The sequence below is a fragment of the Neovison vison genome, chromosome 11, assembly GCF_020171115.1.
Source record: "Neovison vison isolate M4711 chromosome 11, ASM_NN_V1, whole genome shotgun sequence".
NCBI lineage: Eukaryota > Metazoa > Chordata > Mammalia > Carnivora > Mustelidae > Neogale > Neogale vison.
In genome coordinates, this window is record NC_058101.1 from 136,358,729 (window position 1) to 136,384,249 (window position 25,521).

Sequence of the window (25,521 nt, forward strand, 5' to 3'; positions counted from 1 at the left end):
CTTGAATTTAAAAAAAAATCTGAAGAGAATAAAGGAAAAATCATCATGTGCATATGATGTCACCAATAGTCTACATTTTAGAAAATGTACATATTTTCTGAACCTCAGGCTCTAAAAAAAAAATTTTAAACTATTTGTGCAGTGCAATATGATGTCCAGTATAGAATCCTGAAAAAAAAAATGGCATTCATGGAAAAATTGATGAACTCTTAGTAAAGTCTTGAGTGTAGTGAACAGTAATATACTAATGTTAATTTCTCAGTTTTGACGAATGTACCACTGTTACATACATGTTAACGTGAGAAGAAACTGAGTGAAAGGTAATTGGGAACTCTCTGTATTAACTTTGTAAATTTATGAAAATCCATAATTATCTTTTAAAAGTCTAATTAAAAAAAGTTTAATTAACACTTCATAAATTAGTAAGTTTTGCCTTCATCTAATACCATATTGTCACATACGATTTTATCTGCCTATATATTTTAAAATCTGTCTTTATTTAGTATTTAATTTTCATATTTTATGTGGTAAATTATATATAACATAAAAGTTATTATTTTAACTATTTTTAAGTGTACAGTTCAATGGAATCAAGTATATTCACACTGTTGTTCAATCATCACCATTATCCATCTCTTGAATTTTTTCATCACCCCAAACTGAAACTCTGCACCCATTAATATGTCTGTTTTAATTTAATTTTAAAGAAGATGGGAACTACACCTAACTCACTTTGCCACCTCACATTTGCCAAGGTAAATTCTTAGAATGCTTTTACAGTGATGTTTCTTTGTGGCAGTGAGAGAAACGCCATTTAAATAAAGATAAAGAGACACCTAGGGTTCTGATTCAAAGAAAACAAGAGACTTCAGTTCATCCTTGATTAAAACAATAATAATAAAAAAGAAATGGTCATTGTTATTTTCCCCAAAATAGTGATTATTTTATATCAAGGAGTTATAGGAAATTTATATGGTTTGACTATCTTATGCATATTATACCTGCCTAACATTTCTTTGGGTTGTTTTTTTTTTTTTCATTACTCATGTATGTGGAAGCAATTTGTATTCAATTTGGAAAATATTGATTCTATTTGTTGGATGTACAGCATTTAGCCATGTGACCCTTTGAATCTACTGAATTTCAGTTCCTTTAAATCTAAAATGAGAGAATAAAACTCAATTTCTAGGTGTATGGCCAAATATAAGACTATATAATGACTCTTTATGACTTGTTCTTTATTTGAGAGAGCAAGAAAGTGGCAGAGGGAGTAGCAGAGGGGGAAGGAGAAGCAGACTCCTCACTGAGCAAGGAGCCCCATGCAGGGCTCAGGGCTCAATCCCAGGACCCCAAGATCATGACCTGAGCTGAAGGCAGATGGTTAACCAACTGAGCCACTCAGGTACCCCTTTTTATGATTTTTATTAGTTTTCTTGCTTTTCCCTATATTATCATAGGTGAAAACTTTAAGTGTGCTGGGAATATCAAAACATATTTGCAATTTTTTGACAACCACCAAAATGTATAATCTAATTCTCTTTTTCTTAAAAATGAATTGACTTTAATGATTCATTTCTAGCAAATAGAATGTGGTAGAAATCTTACCGCATGACATCTGAGTCTGGGTCATGAGAGACAGAACAGCATCTGCCTGGTCCTTATGGGACATGGTGATGCCTTAGAACACAGTCACCATGTTCTATGTTGTGAGGGAAACAAATAGCTACATGAAAAAAAGTACTCATAGGTATTTTGGTCATAGTCCCAGTATGGTCTCAACTGAGAGCTGATATTAACTGCCAAACATTAAGTGAAAGAGCCTTCATAAAACTGTAGCCCTCACTTGAGGCCAGTGGAGTGAAGTTGACCTTCTGAGCCCTGCTCAAATGATAAGCTTATAAGCATAATATAAGTCACTAAGTTTTGTGGTAGATTTTTATAGAACAATAGATAACTGCAAACATGAGTAAGAATCAAGTTTACTTATTACACATAGTGTTAGTATTTCGCAAAAGTGATGCAGAGAAGATGCAAGAGCATAACGATATGGGGAAGAGTTATAAGAAAAAAAAAAGGATATGCAAAGCAAGAAAGAATGATTCCAAATCATGTTAAAGCTAAGAGAGAATGTGGCTCTGACATGGCAGGACATAGGATGGTAGCTATTTTATGACTGCAAGAAGGATCAAGTAATATTCAAAGAAGCATGGTCAGACTCTTATTAAAGTTCAAGAACTAGGTGTGCCTGGGGGGCTCAGTGGGTTAAGCCTCTGCCTTCGGCTTGGGTCATGATCTCAAGGTTTTGGGATTGAGCCCTACATCTGGCTCTCTGCTCAGCAGAGAGCCTGCTTCCCCTCCTCTCTCTGCCTGCCTCTCTGCCTACTTGTGATCTCTCTCTCTCTGTCAAATGAATAAATTTAATTAAAAAAAAAAGTTCAAGAACTAAAACAACAGATTTTTTTTTTTTGATAAATGTTTCTTTTTATGTATTTTGGATACTAAATCTTTACCAGAGATGTCATTTGCAAATACCTTCTCCCATTCAATAGGTCATCTTTTAGTTCCCTTGGTTGTTTCCTTTGCTGTGTACAGCTTTTTATTTTTATGTAGTCAAAACAGTTTGTTTTTGCACTTGTTTCCTTTGTCTCAGGAGGTGTATTTAGAAAAATGTTGCTACAGCTGATGTCAGAGACATTACTTCCTGTGTTCTCTTCTAGAATTTTTAGTTTCAGGTCTCACATTTAAGTCCTTCATCCATTTTGAACATATCTTTCTGTCTTTTTGTCTCCATTTATGGAATAGTTTAGCTTAAAAAAATCAAAATTGAATTCCTTGTTTGACCTAGTATGTGACAGATTCTCAGACACAGAAGTAAACTATAAGTGATGAAAGAACTTACATGCAAAAAGAAAGCATTCAAAGAATGACTCAAGAATTCAAAATTTGTAAGATAGGTACTGCAATGGGTAAAAGTACCTCTGGTTTATAATATTTTAATATTATAAATGGGAAAAAATCATCTAATTTTAGCCCCAAATCCATGGTCATGAGTTCATGCCATTTTTAGTTTGGAAGTTTGTACTGAGCATCATTAGACCTATTAATAATAAGAAAAAGTAGCCTTACCTAGTCTGTTACTCAGACATCTTTAAAAGATATTATGAAGTATCTCACCTTAAATATTTTCTCCTATTTCCTATCATCCATATTATAGTTTCTCATGGATTCTTTGGTACTATATCAGCCATATATTGTAATACTTAATAACGAGGATATGTCTTGAATAAACCAATTATTTCTGTAACAAATTTATAAGAATTGCAACATAAGCAATGGCAAGTGGGTTATAGTTAAAGTCCAGATATGTCAATTATCTCATTTCTCACTGAATGGTTGCTCACTGATTGATTTTTTTTTTCATGCAGAAAATACAGTAAAGAACTGTAGATTTCCTGAAAGTACTTAACTACCTGTACCTCCTCTTTATAAGAAAGGTCCGTAAGAGCCCTAGGTAAATGTTATTCAGTGATGCAGCGAATATTGGCCAACAAGTTTAAAGTACATTATCTTATAATGAATCATCAACCCTCAGGAAAGTTAAATCAACAACATTCTGACTAAATGCCTTTAACTTTTGGTGAGATATGTGTATTGGATTAACAATGGAATTTATCTGTAACATATTTTAGTTGTCATAAGTACTGGCAATTTGCCTTAATTTTAGGCATTCGAATTATTTTTCAGTAACATATGTGTAACAGTCATATGGATTTCTATAATAGAGTAACCCAAACCCTGGTTGAAAGTCTGAAGGTTCTGGAGAGAGTAGGGTAAAAAACAGATAATACTGCTATTCTTATGGGATTATATTCTTGCATGGGAGAAACCGTGAATAAAAAGTAAATAAATTCTGAAAATAAATAAATTGGAAAAAAATTTAAAAAAAGTAAATAAATAAGTGAGTTAGTTATGCATAACAATATATACAAGAAAGAATATAAAATAGGGTATTGCACAAAGATTCATGGAGTGAGAACCTCAGATACATTGCAGAAACTGACTGATATGAAGGAGGCAGCTAGGCAAAGGTTGGGAGGCATTATTCCAAGCAAAGAGGAAACAAAATCCTGTCATTTAAGAATCAAAAAGAAGGTCAGTGTCCTAAATATAATCAGTAAGTTTTGTGTGGTGGGGGAGCATCTCTACTTCTCTCTTCAAATTTACTTTAAGTGTGGGTTTTGCTAATGGTTATTAAAAATAGGAGTTTTAGATTTCATTACTATGTAGACTACTAGTTGAAAGGGAAACATTAGTGAAATTGAGACAAGACTGAAGCCTAGAAAACAGTTGAGTTAAATAACGGGAAAGAAGAATCCTACTTGAAATATTAATGAACAAATTTTATTGCCTACTTATACTTCAGCTTTATAAGTTTCCAATATAACAAATGTATAAATTGACAACAGTTTCAATTGCATTCTCCCTGGCAGTTTGTCCAGCCAAATACTTACTCATTCATATGTGTTTCCCTTTTCTACATCTGCATTCCATTTCCCTATTGCACGCTTTTTATTCCTTCCCAAACGTCAATACCCTGAGGAGAAAGGGAGGTCCTAAAAAGTTCTGATTTTCTTGTTGAACAATTATTCCTTATTATTCTTTGCATAATATGCCCAATAAACCAACCTACTTTTTTATCTTAATATTATCAACTCTGTAAAATATTTAACGCCTTTCCCAACTGAATGATGAAACTTGATGCCAATATTAAAAATAAAAAATGGAGAATGGCTACCTCTTTCTACTTAAGAAACACAAAACCTAACAGAAAAACAATGGAAAGCAAATGATAGGAATAGCAATCATTAGCCACTTTAAGACTATAACTGTTTTTCATAGTCCAGTTTCGTGTTTTAAATTGTTTGTACTTTGTTTCATTATTTTCTATATAGCCGGCACTTCTGAAATACTAAAGGAAATAAAATCAAATACTAAAAAAAAAAATTATTGTGGGGATGCCTGGGTGGCTCAGTCACTTAAGTGTCAATCTCCAGTTCAAGTAATGATCTCAGTGTCCTGGAATCAAACCCCAAGCTGTCTGGCTCCTTACTCAGCTGGGTTTCTCCTCTCCCTCTCCCTCTGGCCCTCACCCCTTCTCTGGCTCTCATATGCTCTCTTTCTCTCAAATAAATAAATAAAGTCTTTAAAAAATTGTTGTGGAACAACAGATATTAATAGATATTGACTCATTGCTAACATTAGTGTTACTATATGTGTTCAAAGACAGTTGTTTAAATTAATGAATATAAGCAAATTCTAAGAAATATTTTCCAGAGAAATGTAGTTAGCTTAAATTCTTACAGCCACAAAGTATTATGAGGATTGGGTCACGACTTACAATCATCAGAGATAGTTAATATGTGTTATAATAATCATAATTGCATTGAGATTCTCTCAGTCAGTCAAGGGAAAAACTGTAGGTAGTTGAAATTCATCCAGAAGACAGCTGCTTGGACATGTCAGGAAACTAATTAAAAAGTTCCAGGATGAGTCTAAAGCTGAGAGGACAAGCCAAACATGTGAGAACCATGCTGAGTTTGAGATGGCACGAATGGCTACTAGCTTACTCTCTAGTAAGAAACGGTTCACTTTTTTACAAGGGCAATGACAGCCCATAAAGGAGCACTGGCCATAGGACAACTAAAGACTTCCTTCAATGGAAGTTCCCTGGAGAAATATGCAGCGGTAAGATTTTGAAGTAAACATATCTCAGATCATCATCATGACAGATGAACTCTCTGGAACTGTCTAGTGACAGATTGCTTGTTAATAAATAGCTTGTTAATAAGTAGGACAACTGAGATTTAAATGTTGATGTGGAGTCAAAGGTCAAATCCGTCAATCTGCTTATCCTGAATGTTTGTCCTTCATAGTTACTATGGGTTTTTCTTAAACAAAATGTTAAAGAAATGTACATTTTACATTTGAAGTAGGTATTAACAGAGAATTTGTCTTTTCAATAAATCCCAGGACCAGGAAGTATCATACAAGCTCCAAAATGCCCTAAAGTATGCATTATCAGCCAATGTATATGGTGGATACATTAAGAAAAAAACATCTTTTAAAATAATTTATCTTCTTTAGCCTTTTGACATTATAATTAACAGGACAATTTTACTAAGTGGTCTGAGACTTGACAGTATTCCCAGCCAGTAGGTGAATAATGAAAGTAGGATTTTTGATGAGCTTTAATTGGTTGTTGAGATTGAGGAGTTATATGAACTTGTTGATAATAAGCAATTTCACATATTTTAACTCCAAAAAGACCATCAGCCCCCACAAGGTCATCAACTGAATTCAAACTCAAACTCTTGGGGAAACGTGTTTGGATATAAATACACAATGCTGTTATGGAGACTTTTGTGGCCCTCACAAAGTTGAATGAGTTCAGCTACATAAACACATTAACACTAACTGGTTCCTGTCAGAAAATCAGGCTTTGTTCAACCAGGGATTTGGCTAAACTGAAGATATTTACAGAAGCAAGTTCTATAAAGAAGTACAGGAAAAAAAAAAAAAGAAGTCACATTTAGAGGAGTTTAGAAAGGAACTACCAACTGATAACATCAGTATAAAAGGAACATTAAAGATAACAAACTGTGTGGAGTTCCCTTAAACCAAACTTTCTCCTTCTAGTATATTTACATACACTGATTCTTACCAACACCATCTCCCCCCCCCATATATTTATGCTCTAAAAACCTGTAGAGCTGTCACTGTACAAATATGACCTTTTTTGTATATTATAATCAAGAGATCAGGATAATCTATTTTAAATTAATAAGAAACATTGAGGTGATGTAATTTTTATTTTTAGGTATGAAACAAGACTAAATCTTAAACCCCCAAATTTGATTATATATACCCCTAAAAGTGGAGAATTTGTACCCATCTTGGCTATTGATTAAAGTGTTTTCAGAGGTAATGATCTCTTCTTCCTTTTGTATCATATTCCAAGAATAATTTGTTGGCCACCGTCTTTTGCTCATCTTCATTGCTGAATTCAGTAGACACAATGCTTGGTAAAATTTGCTAGATGTATGATTATTCTATGACATAAAACTAATGTCAATTAAAATGGTTTTGTGTTCATATATGGAAAATTGCATGTAGCCTTGAAGATATCTTGAAATAACGCATCTCAAATTACTGCTGCTGACTTCCTACCTGCAAGCAATGAGGATAGGGATGCTGAAAACTGTGCCACCATGACCAGAGGTGAGATTTTGTTTACCTGAAAAGAAGATGCATAATGCATATATTTGTTGTTGGATATAACTAAAATATCTGTTGATTCTCTGTGATTGGTGTCTATTGGACCAAAACCTATTGGAACATCCAAGACCAGAAATTTGAAAAGGCATAAAAAACACTTAAAATTTTTGGAAGGAATGATGAAAATTGTGAACAACTTATAGTCCTCAGTCAGATGATAAAATATTCAGTTAAAAAAACAATGCATAAAGATTCTTAACTTGGAGTTTCCCAGGTTTTCTCCAACAAAATATTAGTAAAGATCTATAAATGGATCTCTTTTAACAAAACATACGCACACACTCTTACATACATACTCATGCACACACTACTGAGAAGGAAATACATATCAGAAGAGTTATATTACTGATAGGTCAGAACAAAGATTTCATTCCATCTGTGATAGGTTCTAAAATCCCTGTCCCCAGGACACCTGGGTAGCTCAGTCAGTTAAGCATCCAACTCTTGATTTTGACTCAGGTCATGGTCCTGAGATCTAGACCCCAACTGGGCTCCACACTGAGAGTGGAGCCTGGTTAATATTCTCTCTCTCTCTCTCTCTCCCTCGGCACTCCCAACTGCTTGCATGCATGCTCTTTCTCTCTCAATCTAAAATAAGTAAATAAACCCTATCCCTTATTTCTACTTCGCTATTATATTTCTAAATCGTTGTAATCATATCTGCCAGTTATTTAGTAGCAACACTGGCCAACAACCTATTTATGACTTGTAACCTACACAATAATTCTCTAAGATTGTGATGTTTAATCTTACGTGTTAACTTGATTTGGCTAAGGGAAGTCTACAGAGCTATTAAACATTTGTAGGTGTATCTGGGAAAGTGTTTCTGGAAGAGATTAGCATTTGAATTGGGAGACTAAATAAAGATTATTACTCTCAACAATATAAGTGTGCATTGTTCAATCCATCAGGGCCTGAATAATAATACAAAAAGGTGGAGAAAAGGCTAATTTTATCACTGCCTGAACTGGGACCCTTATCTTTTCCTGTCCTCAAACATTGGCACCCCTGGTTCTTAGACATTTGTACTGGGACTGGGATTTCCACCATGAGCCATGAGCTTCCCTGGTACTTAGGCCAGGAACTGGAACTACACCACTGGATTTTCTGGGGCTCCAGCTTGCATATGGCAGATTTTGGAAATTCTCAACCTCCATAATTCTGTGAGCCAACCCCTCATAATAAATCTCTTTCAATATATCTTTCTTTGTATTCCATTTGTTCCGTTTTCTAGAGAAATCTGACTAATCAAGAGGTGGACAGTATTATTCTCATTTTATATAGAAGATAGCTGATATTTAGAGCTTATGTAACTTGAATGATGTTTTATAACTAGAAAGAGCAGCATTAAACCCCAGCTCAGTTGTCCCATTGACTTTGTGTTGCTTCTCAAGCATCTTAGCACATAGAAGATAGCTGATATTTAGAGCTTATGTAACTTGAATGATGTTTTATAACTAGAAAGAGCAGCATTAAACCCCAGCTCAGTTGTCCCATTGACTATGTGTTGCTTCTCAAGGATCTTAGCACATAGAAGATAGCTGATATTTAGAGCTTATGTAACTTGAATGATGTTTTATAACTAGAAAGAGCAGCATTAAACCCCAGCTCAGTTGTCCCATTGACTATGTGTTGCTTCTCAAGGATCTTAAAACTTAGAGAATTTAGTGATGAATTCTCTCTAATTTTTCTAATAAATTAAAAAAATTATAGCATCTTTAAAAAAGCAGAGTATAATTTATATTTTTCTTTAATCTGCAATAAAAATATAAATGAAAGCTGTGTCAGTGAAATTATTTATAAATTCTGTCATTCTTTGAAAGGAAATTTCTGTTAACATTTTCAAAATTAGCTTAAAATGAAGAATAGCTAGAATAACTGAGGAAGTGGAAGATCATTAATACTGGGCTTAGGAAGTGTTGAGTAGTTTCATGAAGACCAGAGTCTGCAACACTGCAATGATTATTCATGCTCTGCAACATCCCGCCAACGATGAACTAGTTCAAGGGTCATCAGGAGGATATACACATCATTACAGGATCATTTAAATGAGAAAGTTTCACCTTCAAAGTGGTGACACAATCGATAGTCAATAGAGACAGGGAGTTAGAGCACAATCACAATGAGAGCCACTTAACCTGAGTGATTACCTCCTAATTTCTGAGATAATGATAGAATGGAAGAAAGGAAGCTAGATCTGAATCAGCAATTTCACTTGGAGAAGTGTTAACAATTGGAAAAAAGGTTTCTAGGCATAAATTACAGTTAATTTTTTAAAAATAAGACCTGATTTTTCCTTAATGTATTTTTCTTTACATAATTATTTAAATTTAATTAGTGTGTAATACTGTGAATGTCATAGTCTCAACATTTATCAGGTTGGTCAGTAATATCTGAAATAGTCTTTGTTCAGTGGTGTCTTTGGAATAAGACCTATAAGAGCACCAAAGGCAAGATATAAAGGAGGCACAGGTAAGGTTTTCCAGAGCTTCTCCTTTCCCTTTCTGAAGAGGACAGGATGGGGAAAAACTTTATTCCTTAGTCATGCTATTTAAACTTTTGGCAAAATTATAAAAGGAAATGAGTAGTAATCCATAATACAGGTAATCCAATCATTCTTATCATAAGGGCAACAAGATGCTTACTCAAATAAACAGCATTTATGATACCTTCTTATTTTTGTTGCCTTTAAATTTTAACCTTAAAGACAAGAGTAGAATGAACAAATGAAAATTTATATTATTGTTTTTGGATAAGAACACTACATCATAGTGTTAATTCTACCAGTACAAATTCATAAATCTGCTATATTACCAATAAAAACAACAGATATTTTTCCTTGAAATAAGCCAGGATTATTTTCTTGTACTTAACTGTATATTTTGTTTGTTTTGTTTATTGAAGAATTGGCTGTTTTGTATGTATGCATATTTTTACACAAATATAATTTTCTTGGATATTACATTCTTCACCTTACTTATTAAACTGAACACTATATTTTTATGATCCATCAATGTTGTGCTTTATATACATTTAAACTGTTGTTTAATAACTGTTGCTAATATTCCATGGTGTACATACATATTTTACTTATCTACTCCGCCAATCATAGATAACAACATTGCCTAGGATGCCTGCCTGCCAGATAGAATACTGTGACAATATTCTGGTACATCTATACTTATACTTAGATCACATAGAAATGAGCATTTCTATGTGATCGATACCCAGGAGTGTAAATTACTAATCATAAGTATGCCAGAATGTTTTCCAGAATTACTCCATCAGTCTACATTCCCATTACTTTAATATTTCTGGAATCTCATTATTTTTAATTTTGCTTAGGTCCCAAATTATAGATGCAATGACTTCCAAGTAGGTTTTCCAGTATTCTAACCTCTCTTTTCTAAGTAATAGCATATCACCTATACCAGTGCCAGAGTTGTCATTCCGAAGACATATCTGATTATGGTACTTTCTCTTGCCTTATCTCTTTCTGTGGGTCATCTTTGTTTTCAGGATAAAGTCACAATCTTTATGTGTATAACATTTCAAACTTCCTCTCTTCCCCACTGCCTATGTCTCATGCCCACAGCCTCTGCCAAACGCAGACACATAAAAGACTATTAACCAAGTCATTGGAAATCTCTTGTGTTCATAGTTCAGTAAATATTTATTTATATTATATTTACTGACAGTGCTATCATATGCAAGGCAATATGTTAATCAGAAAGTCTATAATAGAGAGCTAGGTGGAGATGATCTGTTTTCTCACAGAATTTACATTTTAGTTTGGGATATTAATAATGAACAAGTAAACTACAAAATAAAAGGAAATAAATAAAAGAGTAGCAGAATGCAAGGCTATATGTATTTTTCATATTCCTTTCTTAATATTTTGTACATGCAAGACAATCTTCCTGGAAATTCCATTTCTCTTTCTTTATATTCTCATTGCAGATTGTGTATTTTCTTCCTACTCTATTGAAATTACATTTGTTTTCCCCACTGCAAAGTGCTTAAGTAAGAGACTACAAAAGGGTCTATTATTTTCATTGTGTATCAATATCTAGCAGATACATCAATGAAAAATTAATCAATATTTGCTGAGGTAATTAGTATATAAAATTACCTATCAATGAATAATTGTATAATTTACTAATTATTTATTATATGCTTAGCACTCTGGTAGATTTTACAATGAATTCATAAAAAAATGAGAATATATCCTCTTTCAGGAGGTTGTAATACACTTGTATAAACAGCTAAAGCTCATGGTACGATATTCTAAATGGAAAAATATTATGAAGAAAGAGCAGATAATAGTGTTCAACTTTATGGGACTATGTCATAGATCATCTGGAAATTAGTGTACTTTAAAGGCTGAGTCAAATGTACACATGTAGGAGATATAAGGAGTGTGTTCCAAGGGTGAGAATATTCAGAATATTCATGCCTAAGCATGGCATTTAAGAAACACATTAAGTGCAATTAAATAAACTGGTACTGAGTACACAGTATGTTCTAAACTAGTAATGGATAGTCTCTTTGAATATAGTGATAAACCCAAAGTCTAGTGGTGTGACTTACCACTTTGACTTAAGTGAATAATTCAAGTTGGAGAATGGGAAGATATAAACGGAGTCTGAATAAGGATAATGATGATTGTGGATGTTCTTGAAAGCCAAGCAAATAAGCACACCATTGAATTTGAAGGCAATAGACTTGAATTTAAGATATTTTATCTGATAAAACCAGACCAAAAAAAAAAAAAAGTTAACTTGATCACAGTGTGTACAATTATTATTAGCTATGGATAATTAAAATGAGAGTACTTCCCATCTGGTAGAATGGCTATTATCAAGAAGACAAGATATAACAAATATTGGTAAGGATATGGAGAAAAGGGTTGTGCCTTATTAGTGGGAATCTAAATGGATACAGCCTCTATAGAAAACAGTATGGAGATTCCTCAAAAATATAAAAGTAGAAGTACCATATGATATAACAATTTCACTTCTGGATTTATATTTGAAAGAAAGAAATCATTATCTTTTTTTTTTTTAAGATTTTATTTATTTATTTGACAGAGAGAGATCACGAGTAGGCAGAGAGGCGGGCAGAGAGAGAGGAGGAAGCAGGCTCCCTGCCAAACAGAGAGCCGGATGTGGGACTCTATCCCAAGACCCTGAGATCATGACCTGAGCCAAAGGCAGAGGCTTAACCCACTGAGCCACCCAGACACCAAGAAATCATTATCTTAAATAGATATATGCACCCCAATGTTCATTGTATCGTTTGCACAATAGCCAAGATATGGAAACAACCTGAATGTTCATCAACATATGAATGGATATTTATAAAAATACAAAGAGAATATAGTTCATATTTTAAAAATAAGTATATCTTGACATTTGCAAAAACATCAATGAAATCTGAATTCATTATATTAAGTGAAACAAGTGAGACAGAGAATGACAAATACTGTATCATCTTGCTTGTATATGAAATCTATAAGAACAGATCTCACAGAAGAAGAAAAGATGTGTGTGTTGCCAGGGGGAGCTGGGGAGATAGGGAAATGTTAATCAAAGGGTACAAACTTCCAGGTAGAAGATAAGTACATCCTGGGCTTGTAATGGTGACTGTAGTCAATAATACTGTATTATATATTTGAAGTTGCTAAGAGAGTAGATTTTGAAAATTCTTATCTCATGCACCAAAAAATTGTAACTATGTGAGGTGATGGGTATGTTAATGAGCAATGTGGTAATCATTTTGTAACATGCACATATAACAAGTCATGACACTGTATGCCTTATACTTGCAAAATGTTGTCAATTATAACACCACAAAACTGAAAGAGAGAGAGGTGCCAGTTAGAAAACTCCGTTCAGTGATAGAAACTTTTAACATAATGGTGGCAGTAGAAATATAAGAGAAGACCCAGATGTTAGAGATATTTTTAAAAAATAATTCAAGGTCACCTGGGTGGTTCATTCAGTTAAGCGTCTGACTCCTGATTTTGGCTCAGGTCATGATCTTAGTCAGATTGAGCCTAGCTTTGGGTTCTGTGCTCAGGGCAAAGTCGTCTTGAGGGTATCTCTCCCATTCCCTCTGTCCCTCCGTCCCCACTTGTGCTGTTTCTCTCTCACAATAAATAAATAAAATATTTAAAAAAATAAAATAACAATTCATGTTTGATTGGGTACTAAGGCTCAAGTAAAGAGATGAGCTAAAATGACCTCAGGATTTATAGTTTGAGTCTAGAAAAAGGTGCCAAAAATATGTACACAGAGATAACATTTTCTCCCTAGGAGATAATGATGTGCTTATTTTTATACATACTAAGTTGACATAGAGGGGGAAAAAATCTACAGATAGTTGAAAATATATGTAAAATTTTAAAAAGCATACAATAAAGAAATGCCAATAAAATAGAAAAGAAGGATATCAGTTATTTTTTTGCATTATTGGATTAATTATATTTTCTTTTGCACCAGGGCTTTTCATTTCATTTTCTACTACCTATAATATGCTTCATGCTCAGTTTATTAAATTTATGTATATTACATACAAAACTTGATGTAATAAAACTATTTAAACAACAATGGCCACAAATTAAAACCATTAAATTTTCTTAAAATTTAAATATAAAATAATGCATTTATTTTGTCTGATTTTAAAAAAAAATTTCCAAATGTTTTAGATAATAATAAAATCTATAAAAATACTTAAATTTAAGTCTATTGTAAGCTACAACACGGGTGGTTTAATCCATGTCATTATTTTTCTGTTTTGAATTTTATATCTTCTAGGAACTATAAAAATATTTACAGGACATTTTCCAGGGGTATAGTAATCTTAAAACACCCCACCTCTCCATTCCATTCCAGCCACACACACACACACACACACAAAGTCTCAGGTCAGATCAGGTTATGAATCAGTTTATTCTCATTGACCCTAAATAATTCACATTTAATTCATATTATCAACTTAGCTTCTTTTTTATGGTAAACTTCACTTGTTAGATAAATAAGGCTCTTAAGTCCTATCCATTTATTTAAGCATTAAGTTATCACATCATATTGTTCATCCCCCCACTCACTAAATGTTATATGTTTTGGCAACCTTGACCATCCTTTCATAATCAATTTATATATCATAATGATATAGCTACTTGATTTATTATCATTATTTCAAAAATTACAACTGCCTTATTAATCTTATGCACAGATATCATGTCCTAAGAGATGAGGATACACCTGTGCCTTAAGTTCCACTTGTTAGGGCATTTAGCTAATACATTATCTTGAAACAGGCTACTATTGACTACTATTTCATTACAGGCACGTGTTCTGGTTTCTGACTCAAGATATGGAAAGAGCTGCCTTGCAGTTGGCACAGGTAGAATAAAAGTATAAGCCTAATCTTGGTATTGGTTGAGCACTGGTGATACATAAAAGTGCTGCTTCTTCTGGGCCATTTCTAGAGTCATAGATGGGAAAACATATGCCATTTAAGATTATGAATTCATATTAAATTTTCCAGTTCTATATATAATGTTGCTCCATCTTTATTATAAGGGTTTAATTCCCAATAAGTTTTCCTTCCTATAATGGCAATCTCAAAAGAAAGGTGTCAACTGAATAAAAGCTGAGAATAGTGTCAAAGAATTAAAAAAAAATAAAAGCTGGTTACTGCATTTGTTAATTAGTGAATGTGAAAGAAAAGGATACCAGCGAAACTGCGGGATTATTGTTATGGTGTCACCATATGCATGTCACCAAAATAAAGCAAGGAAGGAAGGATTAGATAGTAAACAAATGGAAAAGACTGAACCACAATTTACATTATCACAGACAAGGAAGAGAAGTACTTAGGATATTATAATACAATGCATATGTAAAAGAAGTAGCCAGTAGAGAGACCAGGAACTAAGATTCAGAAAAGGGAGTGGTCAAACCTAAGAAATGTGGATATAATGAATTTGAAGAAAAATAAGAAGTAATTGGCTTTTTTTTTTTTAAGATTTTATTTATTTATTCGACAGAGAGAGATCACAAGTAGGCAGAGAGGCAGGCAGAGAGAGAGAGAGAGGAGGAAGCAGGCTCCCTGCTGAGCACAGAGCCCAATGCCGGACTCGATCCCAGGACCCTGAGATCATGACCTGAGCCGATGGCAGCGGCTTAACCCACTGAGCCATCCAGGCGCCCCAAGAAGTAATTGGCTTTGTAGAATAAGGTAGACAAATATTGTATAGAGTCACATGTATAAAGATAGAGAAATATGAAATAAAGATGGAAGGAAGAGGAAAAGAAGTTGGGGAAAACTGAAAAAATATTTGCTTGCTGATTTGTTTAATAACAAATAAACAGAATATTGTTAAGGAACAGGGTCTGGTTTATGACAGAATAATCAACAATAATTTTTGTGGTCCAAAATAATCACAGAAAAAAGTTCAAGATGGGGCAGATCTACAACGAAGGTTAGGCACACAATATATCACTGAAGTCCAAAGGATTACAGATCCCAGATACTCCAGCTGCCTGGCTATGTGGAGTTGAAATCCAACAGATGTTGCTTTGATAACTTTAATGTATTAAGTATATTAATTATTAGGTGTCATAATGTATAAATAATTTCAGTGTGTCAACTCATTTTTATCAGATTCTGCCTCAGCTTAATATTAAGAGATAAGCAGGTACATCATTCCAGGACCCATTCAGTTCCCTGAAGGACCTCTTTAGGAAATGTTTGTGACTGTGCTAATTACATTGGAATTGTGTTGGATTTAGATGTAAATTTTAGTGGACAAATCCCAAAGAACATTTGAACTCTTTCAACACTCTGATTCTAAGAAAAGTTGAATAAATGAAAACTGTGAACTCGCTTTCCAAGTTTGTTCCGGAGGGTTAGTTAATTACTGGAGGAATTTGAATCATCAAATGATTTATAGCTGCCAGTGATACAACTGAAACAAAAAATAAATAAATAAAATAATTCTGTCTACATAGTTTAGTCAGGAGAACTGCTTTGTATCCCATAATTGCATTTTTTTTTTGAAATGTTGTTTGGCATATTGTCGATACTTATCAATGTTTTAAAGAAATAAATGCCTCCATCTTAAATTCTTTCTGCTAGTCTTCTGTAACACACAATAGCCTTATAGTTTCCAGTTTCTCACTTCCCTTTCTTTCACACTGTAGTCTATAAATAATACAGGAGCAATTAAGGTGTACAGGAGTTTCTGGTAATGACATTTTAAATTAATTTGTACATTCTCTGATAGCTAAATTAATAATAGCATTTTCCTGGACAACTAAAGGTGACCTCTTACTAGAACTTTTATCTGGGGTTGTCATATATTATTGGAAGCTAAGACAATGAAAATAATTAATTTTCCTATCTTTGTCTTTCACAAAAGCAGTTCTGCTTCTGCCAAATTAGCAACTTTTAAGTAACTTTCAAGTCCTAAAATTTAAGCTGCAGTAATCTTTTCTATACTTGCTTTTCAAGATGACTTGTACTAAAAAAAAAAGTGTAGAAATGCATGTCACCTTCAGGGGCACGATGGTAATCTTGTTTATCCCTATTTTACAGAACTTCTTATATGTAGGACTGAATTTGAATGTTTGTAGAAGAAAAATAATGAAGTACTTTCAGCAGCTTTCTACAAATGTAACTTTTTTATCGTCAGGTATAATGACTACTCTCTTCTCATAGCATTGCCAAGTCAGATGGTTATTTAGAGGGAAGAAATATCATGATTAAATATTTACTTATTTTCCCAATGTATATGAGGTACCTAATAGATAATTTTAATCACTGTTATATCCTTTTTATCCCCCCACCATTGGCCCTTTGGATAACTAAAAATATTAACTTTGGTTAACATTTTAAAAAGTTGAACTTCTGATCTAACTGACTCTTTCTTCAAGTGCTTCCATCTCACTTAGAGGCAACCCTTTCCTTCCCAGTGTCAGGCTAAAAACACTGGAGTCATCTTGGACTCTTTCTCTACTCATGTCAGTCATCTAAAATATCAGCCAATCCTGTTGGCTTTAATGAGAATATAATCTAATATTATACCACCTCTTACCACCTGGAGAAAACACTTGTGACAGTCACGCATAAGATATGAGCTGACTGAAATACTGACATTTAATCAGAAGCTTATAGAACAGTTCATCATATGCCAACAGGGCTCCAGTATAATAACAGTGGATTTTTGCTCAAAGTGTTACAGGGGCAGACCACAAATAAAAAACAGAATGCTTCTGATAGGCTCATCAGTAGACTGGTTACAGCTGAGGAAAGAATTAGCAAATTTGAGAATATGCCAATAGAAAATTCTTTAACTGAAATGCAGAGAAATAAAAAAAAAAGAATAAAATATCCAGGAATTGCAGGTCAGTTTTAATAAATATAACATATATGGTTGTGAAATACTAGAAGATAAAGAAAGAAAATGAAGCATAAGAAATATCTGAAGTAAAATGGCTATAAATTTTATAAAAGTAATAGCAGAAACCATTTACAGATGCAGGAAACTCAACGATTACCAACTAGTATAAACATTAAAGAATCTACATGTAGGAATGTCATATTCAAACTGCAGAAAACTAAAAACAGAGGGATAATATTGAAAGAATTCAGAGGGAAAAAACAAAAAGAAAACAATAAAAACAAAACATCTTTCCTGTAGAGAAGCAAGAATAAGAATTGCATCAGACCATTTATCAGAAACCTTGCAGGAGAGTGGAGCGAAATATTTAAAGTACTGAAAGAGAATAGTTTAGAATTCTATATGCATCAGAATTTCCCTTCAGAGGTGGTAGAGAAATAAAGATGTTGTAGGACAAATAAACTGAAAGAATTTGTATCACCAGTAGAGCTTACCTGAAATAAACATTAAAAGAAATACATCTGGGAGAAAAGGATGATAAAAATAAGTATTATGGGATGAATATCTGTGTTCCATCCAAATTCGTATATGAAGCCCTAATCCTCAATCTTATAGCATACGGAATTGGGCACTTTGGTAGGTAATTAAGTTTAGATATCCTCATAAATGTATTTCCTTCAAGATGGCATTAGTGCCCTTATAAGAAGACAACATGTGAAATCTTTCTCTCCATTAGTACGCATCAAAAAAGGACATGTGAGGGCACCTGGGTGGCTCAGTGGGGATTGGGCCGCTGCCTTCGGCTCAGGTCATGATCTCAGGGTCCTGGGATCGAGTCCCGCATCGGGCTCTCTGCTCAGCAGGGAGCCTGCTTCCTCCTCTCTCTCTGCCTGCCTCTCTGCCTACTTGTGATCTCTCTCTGTCAAATAAATAAATAAATACTCTTTAAAAAAAAAAAAAAAAGGACATGTGAGCACACAGGAAGAAGGTGGTTATACTGGCATCTTATTCTGGAGTTGTGAAAAAATACATTTCTTTTTAAATCACCCAGTCTATGGTATTTTGTTATAGCAGCCCAGGCAGACTAGGATGATCAGAACTCAGAACTGAAAGAAAATAAAAGAATGTTGGAGAAGAAATAAATGAAAGTAAATAAAGTCTTTTCTTATTGTTAATTGATCTAATTGATAACTTACTCAAGTAATATTAGTAACAATGCATTGGGTGATAATAGCTCTGCGTAGGTGAAATGAGTAACAGTGATGTTATAAAGGATGTGAAGGAAGAAGAGGGAGCACTCTTTTTTTCCTTTTTTTTTTAAAATTTTATTTATTTGGCCAAGAGAGAGACAGCAAGAGAGGGAACACAAGCAGGGGGAGTGGGAGAGGAAGAAGCAAGAAGCAGCCTTCTCACTGAGCAGGGAGCCTGATGTAGGGCTCAATCCCAGGATCCTGAGTTCAAGAATTGAGATGAGGGCAGACACTTAATGACTGAGCCACCCGGGAGCACTCTGAAGACAACTGTGCTACCAGTGAAGCTGAATGGAGCTATTTGAGAGTGGGTTAGATAAAAATACATATTGCAAACTTTTTAAAAGAGGCATATTTGACATTTTAAGAAATGTGAAACAATATAAAAACTTAACTTTAAACCAAAGAAGGCAGCAAAAAAGAGAGATGAAAGTAACAGTGCCATGAATTGAAAATAGTTACAAGCAAAATAGATATTACAATAATAGATGGCATAACCATATCAGTAACCGCATTATATGTGAATGATCTAGACATATCAACAAAAACCACAGAGTATCAGTGGTGGCAGCAAAGCAGACTGAAACTTTTGCAGATAAATCTTTTGGGGAAATTCTTAGGCCCAGCTTTTCAATGACCTCTTAGTTTCTGAACGTTCTCTGATTCTTGTCCTCGGGTCTTTGTTGATTTTGTGATTCCCTCAGTGACATGATTCCGATTCACTCTCCTTTTGCTTATTTAACCTGAGGTCTGTTTCTGTATCTTCCATGACAATTCCGATCTGAAATAATATTTGTAACTACCCTGGTCTGTGATAAACATAAGTTGACATATTAGAAAAAGAAAAAGAAAAACAAATGTATGTGATAAAATTTTTCCCATAAATAAAATTCTGAATTTAACAATGCATGTAAAGACATGCTTTATTTTGATGGTGTCTCTGAAATATGGTGTCATATTGGAAAACAAATTTACGTTAGTACAAACAATTTGTTAATTCAACTTGATCCTTCAGCTATATTAGTAAGTTTTTTTTCTTTAAGATTACAGTAAAACTCACTTTCATGGTGGTTTTTAGATGTTGCTAATGAGAATGAAAGTTAGATGGGAAAAAGAAAATAAACTGCTTTAAGAAATGAGGTAAGCAATTAATCTGTAAAAATGGTAGCAACAAATTCACAAAAACATTTACTGTTGAGATCTAATCATTAACTATTCATTAAACGAGGTCAGCAAAACAACTTGAAAACTCTCTCACAGAAAGCAACAAAATCATGCAATAAATTAAAATACAAGGAGACAAACCAAAAGAGACTCTTAATCCCAGGAAACAAATTGAGGATTGCAGAGGTAGGTGAGTAGGGATAGGGTGGCTGGGTGATGGACATTGGGGAGGGTATGTACTATGGTGGGTGCTGTGAATTGTGGAAGACTGATGATTCATAAACCTGTACTCGGGAAGCAAATACATTATATGGTAACAAAAAATAAAAAAAAATTAATAAAAATTTAAAAATAAAAAATAAAAAATTAAAATACAAATCAAGGCAATATAAATAATATAAAACATTGGACAAAAGGACTTCTGGAAAGACATACTTAATAAAATGATGTTAATAAGACTTGTTCATTTTAATCACAGATTTGTTGCTGTCCATGGTTTAGACTAAGATAAGCATAAATATTGGTAAATTGAATGTGTTATTGTTAAACATACTGAAACTTTAAAATAATTATAATTTGATAGGTTTTCAGTTTGTTGAAACTATTGGCCATTTGAAGCAAGTTACAAGTTAACACATCCTTTTTCTCATTAAGATCTTGTTGACCCATGTTCACAGCTCAGTATAAAACAGGCAGTTTGAATCAATTTGACTTATTGTTGTTGTTACACAAGTAAGAACATAATTTTATAGCAGCTTTTATTCTTGACTTATAATCAAAGCAAGAGTTCCCTTTAAAGACTATGGGGCAACAGTTTTGTTCTCTAATTAAAATTCTAGCCTTACAAGTTTATAGATTTTAAATGAAGCTATTTACATTCATAAAGAAGGATATTTTTTCTGAACCAAATTAACATTAGTGCAACCAAGGGAGGGTTAACTCAACACAGACATTTGAGGGTGTTCAGAAAATTGTTAATATTGCTTTTCTTTAAAATTATCTTAAAGGGATCAGATTGCAGGAAGCAATATATATATATGTATATATATATATACATATATATATACACACACACACATACATACATACATATATTCATAGTTATATATAAAGTAAACAGGAGCAGTGGAAAGACTAAATGGATGCAGAGTCCCAAGTCCTTGAGGGGGATTGACAGAGATGTGAGCTAGAGGCAAAGATGGTGATAAGGAAGTTAAAAAGTAAAAGTCTCAGGGACACAACATCCTGACCTTATGGCTTCAAGACCTTGGGGCTGACAGATCAAGAGCCACAGGTAGCAATAAGCACTCTACTCTCCCACCTCTGCTCCAGGGTAAACCCTAGATTCTTATAATGCATTTCCATTGCAGGTATACTCCTCCCTCTTTGGAGAAAACCTGCCAGGGTCAAAAACTCCCACTTTTAACCTTTGGGAGGAAATTTCCAAAGGTGTAGAAGCAGCCTCTCTTAGAGAGGACCTCATGGTACCTCCCAGCTCCTCCCAGCCCAGAGAGAGGCAACAAATACCAATCTCAGAACAACCTATGGACAGGGTCCATCTCCCAGAACCTTCCTGCTTTCCCACCATTAAGATTGTACTTTGCTTTAATAAACTGCTTGTGTTTGCTACTTTCCTTCCGGCTGTCTTTATTCAAGGGTGGATCATCACGTAAATCTTTTTGTGGGGAATCCAGGGATAGAGATCTCCATTCACACAATGCAGACTCTTCTACCAGTAGCAATAATACATTGTCCTGGAGAACCTGAGTTCTTGAGAACTGCTCTTTCTTTGATAATTTAATTTAATATTGGTGCACTATATAGTAAGAGTTAAATGGCCTTGACATATTAATACAATTTGTACATGATTTAATTAAAATAGTAAATATGAGCCATTTAGCAAAACTTATGTGAAGAGACAATTTTAAAAGATATATTTCTACTTTAATACAGACATTGAATTGGGTGCTTCTTTATTTCCAGGGATTGAATAATCTAAGTGCTTATTATTCAATGACTGTAACTTCCATTATAGCTATAATACAGAAAGCATATCACATAAAGCTCAAGGGTCCTAGGCTTTTGTGCACAAAAAGCATAGAATATTTAGAGCATTATTAAATATTGCCAGCTCTTGTTTCATTTCCTAAGAATTCTGAACAAACTAGAGTGTTGGACAAATTTATAGTCTTTGACTTTCTTTCCATGTTAAAAATGGCTTGGACATTTAATAAGTTATTGTGTTCTATAATTCTAATTATTTTCTATAGTGATTTTTTATAATAATATGATATAGATTTACATAGATTATAATATTACATAATATATAGTAATAGAAATTATATAATACATATATAACAAATATTTAATATAAATTATGTATAATAAAATAAAACATAATAATATTATATATAGATAATCACACACAAATCAGAAACTACAAAGTTCATTTTCTTTTTACTTCCTTGCCTTAATTTTATTTTGACTTAAATATATTTTTATATTGTCCACTATTCATTTTGTATTTTGCTTTAACATTTACTCATAACTTTCATTTCTTTCACTATTTGGTTAACATTTGGTTAATATTCTGGCTTTAAGCCACCTTAATACAAATCACTCAATTTATACTATATATAAACCAAGTTTTGTTTCACCTGAATAAATTTGACAACAACTGATAAATATCATAAAGTTACCTCCCCAGTTAGCTTTTTGGTGGGAGTTACCTCAGAATTTTTTCTGTTTTTTCTTTCATCTTTGATCTTTCCAGAGGCTATGAAAATTCATACTTCATTAATCAGGTATAAATTAGGGAAGAAAGCATTCCATCTGTATGAATTTTCTAGTTCTTCAATTTCTTTTTTAAAGATTTTATTTATTTATTTGACAGATAGAGATCACAAATAGGCAGAGAGGCAGGCAGAGAGAGAAAAGAGGAAGCAGGCTCCCTGCAGAGCAGACAGCCCGATGTGGGGCTCTATCCCAGAAACCTGGGATCATGACCTGAGCAGAAGGCAGCGGCTTAACCCACTGACTCACCCAGGCGCCCCTAGTTCTTCAATTTTAATAGTGTATGTATTTTCTGATTTATGAAATGTTTCCAATCTTCAACTATAACTTAAAAGTTTATTGCCTACCTAGCTCAATTACAAACTTTGTATTTTAGTTTTGAAAGTAGATTCAGTGAACTTCTGTGAGGAATGAAGAGAGAGAAAGTTACTTCGAAAATTACTGTTAGAAACTTTTTTTGGTGTGTTATTTATTCAATATAAAATTGCATTTACTAAAAATTTATTTAATAATAATATTCTAGCCCTGCTATGAAGAAAACTTACAAAGAAGCAACTCTTTTAGGAAAGCATTCATTAATGGTGTAAAAAAAAAAAAGATTATTTCTTCTGTTATTCATTAGTTCCTCCTGCAATTCACTACTAGGAAGGTATAAAAATGGCTGCTTTTTCAGGAGGATCCCATTTTCTGCAAATTTTAGAGTGAATAGAAAAGAAGTAAAGAAAGAAAGGAAGTGAGGGAAAGAAGGAGGGAGGGCAGGCAGGAGGGAGGAAAGAAGAAAGGACAAAGGAAGGAAGAAAGGATAGAAGGAAGGAGAGAAGGCAGGAAGTGAAGGACAATAAGAGAAGAAGCTTATGCTGGAAAATTTTTGGAGAATTCTGGGTCACTTATCTACACTGAAATTTAACAATGTCTGACTTTATCAGAAAGATCTGAGATGAAAGGAAACTGTCATTTCTTATTCAATTCCATACATTTTTTTGAACAAAAGGCAACTGTTTCTTTTTATTTAATTCCACAGAGTTTTTGTGTGATCCATCAGTAAAAAGGAGTGACAAAAACAAAGGCTTGCAAACTAGTGGAAGCAGGAGAAACAAAATGTAAGTAAGCAATAAAAAGAGGATCAATTAGGAGTAGGAGTTGGCAGTATTAGCTGGGGTCTAGAAGATGATGAACAACACTTACAAGATGGACAGGGATGATAATTGGGCCTCTAGAAATAATTTATGAAAACCAAATATACAGTCTTAAGATAGAATGTGGATCTAAATACCCAGAAACATCCCCCTTTGTAGATTTATAACAAAAATTAATATGAATGGAGTTAATGTTCTAATGGAGTGGTGGACCCAAGAGTCATATCAGTGCTAGCAAAGTGGCAGAATTCATATAGCATCAAAGTTGTCCTGTAAAAACTCCAGTGTCTAAGGATGTCTAAAGAAAACATGAAACTCTCTAAGCCACCTGAAGGACAGTGTTACAATAATTAATCAAAAAGAGAAACCACACCCCTTGTTTGATCTAAGCATTTTCCACAGTAGTACGTTTTCTAAATATATCTTGTAGACCCCAATGTGGAAAGGAAGATCTCATTCAAAGGCAATTTATCTTAACATACTGAAAATGACACTAATTTTTTGCCCATTTGATATGTCTAGGTTTTGCAATAACAATAGAAAAAGTAAGCAATAAGAGTAAGATCAATATAATTATATTGCATGTTAGAAGGTGAGAAATTTCATGCAAAAAAAAAAGAAGTAAAGTAAAATAAATAAGGAGAGAAGGCAGGAAGGGAAAACTACTTAGTGGGACACTTACTAATTGTGAAGCTGAAATATAAACAAAGATATCAAATTGGTGAAGGCATTGGTCACAGACACTGGGGAAGAGTAGCCCAGGTAGAGGGAAGACACTGTAATGACCCTACAAGGGAACTGTAAATGGTGAGTTTGACAATGAACAAGGTGGCAAGTGTGACCTTGCAGGACAGAGTGAGTGACTTGTGGGAGGGAAAATGGAGAGGTTTTGGCCAAAATGTGAAAATAACTCAGATTAGAAGTGTCTTTTGTGTTTGTGTATGGATATGTGTGAATATAGTTATTTATTTAGTTATTTAAGGTAAAATCTAGATACAGATTAAGGCACAGATCTTCAGGGTAGAATTTTCAGTGTAGGGTTTTGTTGTTGTTTTGCATTTATTTTATGCAGAATTTATTCCTGGGCCATACATTTTTGTTTTTTCAGTTTCTTCTGGAACATCTTTTTCTTCTATGCAACCTATTCTGGCTTAGGAATAGTCTGCTCTTTTTCAGTAAGGATCATCTCTCTGTGGCAGAGAGAGCTCCTCTCTGGGTAAATCGGACTAGAAGCCTGGTAAGTTTTACACTGCATCTTTGGGGCTTTGTTCACCTGCATGTGCTCCATGACTAGAGAATTGACATCTAAACCCTTGAGTCCAGCACAACTCTGCATTTTCAAGCATGTGCAGTAAAAATTCAGCACTCTTCCTGGGCCACTGACCCTGTGTCCAGACCCACTGTTTGTCCCAGGACCACTTTCCAACTCTGT

General features: G+C 33.7%; 1 pseudogene; it reads left to right on the forward strand.

The window, feature by feature from the left end:
• The first annotated feature begins 5,664 nt into the window (after positions 1-5,664).
• On the forward strand, positions 5,665-24,443 carry LOC122890311 (annotated as a pseudogene).
• Positions 24,444-25,521: the final 1,078 nt, after the last annotated feature.